The sequence below is a fragment of the Pongo pygmaeus genome, chromosome 20 (assembly GCF_028885625.2).
Source record: "Pongo pygmaeus isolate AG05252 chromosome 20, NHGRI_mPonPyg2-v2.0_pri, whole genome shotgun sequence".
Lineage (NCBI taxonomy): Eukaryota > Metazoa > Chordata > Mammalia > Primates > Hominidae > Pongo > Pongo pygmaeus.
In genome coordinates this window covers 15,757,461-15,763,463 of record NC_072393.2, presented here as the reverse complement: position 1 = coordinate 15,763,463, position 6,003 = coordinate 15,757,461, and positions in this window count along the sequence as shown.

The window sequence follows — 6,003 nt, the reverse complement described above, 5'->3', positions numbered from 1 at the left end:
GCCTCTGGGTCATTTCTGCTCAGCATCCGTTTGTGTTGTGTAGATGCGTCTTAACTGCAGGTTGAGCATGTCTTTTAAGCTTGTTCTCTTAAGGCAAAAATGGTAGCATTGAACAGTAGTGCAAAAAACATCACTAGTGGAACTGCTTTATTTCCTTAATTTTCTTTCTTTTTTTTTTTTTGTTTTTGTTTTTTTGAGACAGTCTTACTCTGTTGCCCAGGCTGGAGTGCAGTGGCGTGATCTTGGCTTACTGCAACCTCTGCCTCCCAGGATTACAGGCATGAGCCACTGCACCCGGCTCTCCCCTACCCCACACCTTTTTTTTCTTATAAAAATCCAAGACCCGGCCAGGCATGGTGGCTCACACCTGTATTCCCGGCACTTTAGGAGGCCGACGCAGGTGGATCACTAGAGGTCGGGAGTTCAAGACCAGCCTGGCCAACATGGCAAAACGCTGTCTATACCAAAAATACAAAAATTAGCTGGGTGTGGTGGCATGCACCTGTAATTCCAGCTGCTGGGGAAGCTGAGGCAGAAGAATCGCTTGAACCAGGGAGGCAGAGACTGCAGTGAGTTGAGGTTGCGCTACTGCACTCCAGCCTGGGCAACAGAGCAAGAATTTGTCTCAAAAAAATAACAGGCCGGGTGTGGTGGCTCATGCCTGTAATCCCAGGACCTTGGGAGGCCAAGGAGGGCGGATCACAAGTTCAGGAGATGGAGAGCATCTTGGCCAACATGGTGAAACCCCATCTCTACTAAAAATACAAAATTAGCCAGGCGTGGTGGCAGGTGCCTGTAGTCCCAGCTACTCTGGAGGCTGAGGCAGGAAAATCACTTGAACTCTGGAGGCAGAGGTTGCAGTGAGCTGATATTGCATCACTGCACTCCAGCCTGGGCGACAAGAGCAAAATTTTGTCTCAAAATATGTGTTATCTCAATCCAAGACCTGTCATTAAATTGGTCTGAATGTCAGTGAGGCTCTTCCACCTTCCACCTCTTGGCGAAACTAAATAATTTTTTTGTTGTTGTTTTGTTTTGTTTTACAGGCAGGATCTCACTGTTGCCCAGGCTGGAGTGCAGTGCAGTGGCACCACAGTAGCTCACTGCAGCCTCCAAATCCTGGTTTCAAGTGATCCTCCCACTTCAGCCTCTTGATTAGCTGGGACTACAGGAGTGCACCACTATGCCCAGCTAATTTTTAAAAGCCTTGTAGCCAGGCATGGTGGCAGGTGCCTGTAATCCCAGCTACTCGAGAAGCTGAGGCAGGAGAATCGCTTGAACCTGGGAGGCGGAGGTTGAAGTGAGCTGAGATCACGCCACTGCACTCCAGCCTGAGCCAACAGAGCGAGATTCCGTCTGAAAAAAAAGACTTGTAAGCCGGGCGTTGTGGCTCACGCCTGTAATCCCAGCACTTTGGGAGGCTGAGGTGGGTGGATCACCTGACGTCAGGAGTTCAAGACCAGCCTAGCCAACATGGTGAAACCCCGTGTCTACTAAAAATACAAAAAATTGGCCAGGCATGGTGGCAGGTGCCTGTAATCCCAGCTACTCGGAAGGCTGAGGCAGGAGAATTTCTTGAACCCAGGAGGCGGAGGTTGCAGTGAGCCGACGTCATGACATTGCACTCCATCCTGGGCAACAAGAGTGAGACTCCGTCTCAAAAAAAAAAAAAAAAAAAAAAAAACTCTTGTAGTAGAGGCTGGTCTTGAACTCCTGGCTTCAAGCAATCCTCCCGATTCAGCCTCCTGAGTAGCTAAGACTACAGATGCATGCCCCCACACCCAGCTTTCATGAATTACTTTATTCCTACACTTAGAGTTAAACTAGGCCCTCATTCCCCAAGATGAGGAAAACTACTTGGTTGCATAAGTGGGGTGCTCTTATGTTTTCCAGAAATAAGAGAAATAAATTGCAAGCTAACTCATTTAAAGGAAGAGAACTAATATTTATCAGTTATTTCCCCCATTTGCAGAGAAGAAACCTGATGGGGAGATTAGTAACTTTCAGGGTCACAAAGCAAAGATGGGTTCCCAATAAACATACAGGGTTGTGACACACCAATGGCTGTGCACATTCCACAGGCACCTTTTTTAATTTTTATTTTTCTGACCTGGGGTCTGTCACTGAAGTTGCAGTTCAGTGGCGCCATTTCAGCTCAGTACAACCTCCTCTCCCTCCCAGGCTCAAGCGATCCTCCCACCTCAGCCTCCCCAGTAACTGGGATTACAGGTGTGCACCACACCTGGCTATTTTTTGTATTTTTAATTTTTTTTTTTTTTTTTTTTTTTTGAGATGGGGTCTTGCTCTGTTGCTCAGGCTGGACTACAGAGGCACTATCTCTGCTCACTGCAACCTCCCAGGTTCAAGTGATTCTCTCGCCTCAGCTTCCGGAATAGCTGGGACTTAGGCATGCCCCACCACGTCCAGCTAATTTTTGTATTTTTTGGTAGAGACAAGGTTTCATCATGTTGGCCAGGCTGGTCTCGAACTCCTGACCTCAAGTGATCCGCCCGCCTTGGCCTCCCGAAGTGCTAGGACTACAGGCGTGAGCCACCGTACCCAGATTCATTTTTGTATTTTTAGTACAGACAGCATTTCGCCATGTTGCCCAGGGTGGTCTCAAACTCCTGGCTTCAAGTGATCCACCCACCTCAGCCTCCTAAAGTGCTGGGATAGCAGGTGTGAGCCACCGCACCCACAAAGCAACTTTACAAACATTTGGAGAATGTGGCAATACCTGCTTCTATCACTAAGCAAAACATCTTAGCAATGAGAGCCTAATTTCAACTTCGTGTTAGTCATATTGTGGACCTGTGTGATTTCATTAGATTTTCTCATGAAATTCGTACATTTGCTAAAGGGAAAACAAAACAGTGTACTCAGCAAAGTGCTCATTCAAGTATATGTAATTATCCTTTCCATTTAGATTTTGGACATGTAAATAGTTTTATTTTATTTATTTATTTATTTACTTATTTTCCTGAGACAGAGTCTTGCTCTGTCACCCGGGCTAGAGTGCAGTGGCGCGATCTCGGCTCACCACAACCTTCACCTCTGGGTTTCAAGCGATTCTCCTGCCTCAGCCTCCCGAGTACCTGGGATTATAGGCATGTGCCAGCTACTTTTTGTATTTTTAGTAGAGATGGGTTTTTGCTATGTTGGCCAGGCTGGTCTTGAACTCCTGACCTCAGTGACCTGCCTGCCTCAGTCTCCCAAAGTGCTGGGATTACAGGCATAGGCCACTGCACCCAGCCTTTTTTTTTTTTTTTTTTTTTTTTTGAGACAGAGTTTCACTCTGTTGCCAGGCTGGAGTGCAGTGGCATGATCTCAGCTCACTGCAACCTCCGCCTCCCGGGTTCAAGCGATTCTCCTGCCTCAGCCTCCTGAGTAGCTGGGACTATAGGCACATGCCACCATGCCCAACTAATTTTTGTATTTTTAGTAGAGACAGGGTTTCACCATGCTGGCCAGGCTGGTCTCGAACTCCTGACCTTGTGATCCACCCGCCTCGGCCTCCCAAAGTGCTGGGATTACAGGCATGAGCCACCATGTCTGGCCTCATTGTGGTTTTGATTGACATTTGCCGAATGACTTATGTTAGGCATCTCTTCATGTGCTTCTTGGCCGTCTGTGTATCTTTGTATATCTACACAAGTTCTTTGCTACTTTATTTTATTTTTATTTATTTATTTTTGAGACGAAGTCTCGCTCGTCGCCCAGGCTGGAGTGCAGTGGCGCAATCTTGGCTCACTGCAAACTCTGCCTCCCAGGTTCACGCCATTCTCCTGCCTCAGCCTCCCGAGTAGCTGGGACTACAGGTGCCCACCACCACACCCGGCTAATTTTTTGTATTTTTAGTAGAGACGGGGTTTCACCATGTTAGCCAGGATGGTCTCGATCTCCTGACCTCATGATCCACCCACCTTGGCCTCCCAAAGTGCTAGGATTACAGGCGTGAGCCACTGCACTCAGCCTATTTTATTTATTTTTTATTTTATATTTTGAGACAGGGTCTTTCTCTGTTGTCCAGGCTGGAGTGCAGTGGTATGACTACAGCTCACCATAACCTCAACTTCCTGGGTTCAAGCGCTTCTCACCTCAGCCTCCCAAGTAGCTGGGACCTGCATGTGCCACCACGCCCAGCTAATTTTTTCATTCTTTTTTTTTTGTAGAGATGGGTTCTTCCTTTGTTATCCAGATTGGTCTTGAACTCCTGGGTGCAAGCCATCCTCCTGCCTCAGCCTCCCAAAGTGCTGGGATTACAGGTGTGAGCCACCACACCTCACCTTTGCCCATTTTAAAAACAAATTGTCTTTCTGCTGATAAGTTGTAGGCATTTTTCATTTATATTGAATACTAGATACTTGGCAGATACATGATTTGCAAATGTTTTCTCCTGTTCTGTGGATTATCTTTTCATTCCCTTGATAGTGCTCTTTGATGCTCAAAATTTTTAATTTTGAGGCTGGACGTGGTGGCTCATGCCTGTAATCCCAGCACTTTGGGAGGCCAAGGCGGGTGGATCACAAGGTCAGGAGTTTGAGACCAGCCTGGCCAGCATGGTGAAACCCCGTCTCTACTAAAAATACAAAAAAATTAGCCGCGCATGGTGGTGCATGCCTGAAATCCCAGCTACTCGGGAGGCTGAGGCAGGAGAATCACTTGAACCCAGAAGGCAGGGGTTGCAGTGAGCGGAGATTGCACCACTGCACTCCAGCCTGGGCGACTGAACGAGACTCCATCTCAATAAAATAAAGTAAAAATAAAATAAAAGTGAGTTTCTGGGAAAAACGAAAATTTTAATTTTGATGAAGTCCAATTTGTCTATCTTTTATTTTCTAAATTGTGCTTTTGACGTCATATCAATAAAACCATTGCCATTCAGTCCAACAGGCGGTGAAAACAGAAAAAAGAAAAAGAGAAAGAAAAAATCATTGTTAGGTCCAAGGTCATGAAGATTTACCTCTTCCAGCACCTCGGGAGGCCAAGGTGGGAGACCGCTTGAGCCCAGGAATTTGAGACCAGCCTGGGTAACACAGACCCCATCTCTACAAAAAAAAAAACATTTTTGGCTGGGCACAGGGGCTCATGTCTGTAATCCCAACACTGGGAGGCCGAGGTGGGTTGATCACCTGAGGTCAGGAGTTCGAGTCCAGCCTGGCCAACATGGTGAAACCCCGTCTCTACTAAAAATACAAAAATTAGCTGGCATGGTGGTGTGTGACTGTAGTCCCAGCTACTTGGGAGGCTGAGGCAGGAGAGTTGCTTGAATCTGGGAGACAGAGGTTGCTGTCAGCCAAGATCGTGCCACTAAATTCCAGCCTGGGCAACAGAGCGAGACTCCCTCTCAAAAAAAAAAGAAACAAAACAAAAAATTAGTCTGCCATGGTGGCACACACCTGTAATCCCAGCTGCTCAGGAGACTGAGGCAGGAGAATTGCTTGAACCTGGCTCAATTGCTTCAATCTCAGCTCAATTGCACTGAGCTGAGATTGTGTCGCTGCACTCCAGCCTGGGCAACAGAGGGAGACTCGGTCTCTTAAAAAAAAAAAAAAAAGGCAGGCTGGGCGTGGTGACTCAAGCCTGTAATGCCAGCACTTTGGGAGGCCGAGGCGGCGGATCAACTGAGGTCAGGGTTTCCAGACCAGCCTGACCAACATGGCAAAACCCCATCTCTACTAAAAATACAAAAATTAGCCAGGTGTGGTGGCACGTGTTTGTAATCCCAGCTACTTGGGAGGCTGAGGCAGAAGAATCACTTGAACCCAGTAGGCGGAGGTTGCAGTGAGCCGGGATCACACAACTGCACCCTAGACTGGGCGACAAGAATGAGACTCTGTCTCAAAAAAAAAAAAAAAAAAATTATTAGCTTGGCATGGTAGCATGTACCTGTAGTACCAGCTACTCGGGAGAAGCTGTGGTGGGAGGATCACTTGAACCCAGGAGTTCAAGGCTACAGTGAGCTATGATTGTACCACTGCACTCAAGCCTGGGCAACAGAGC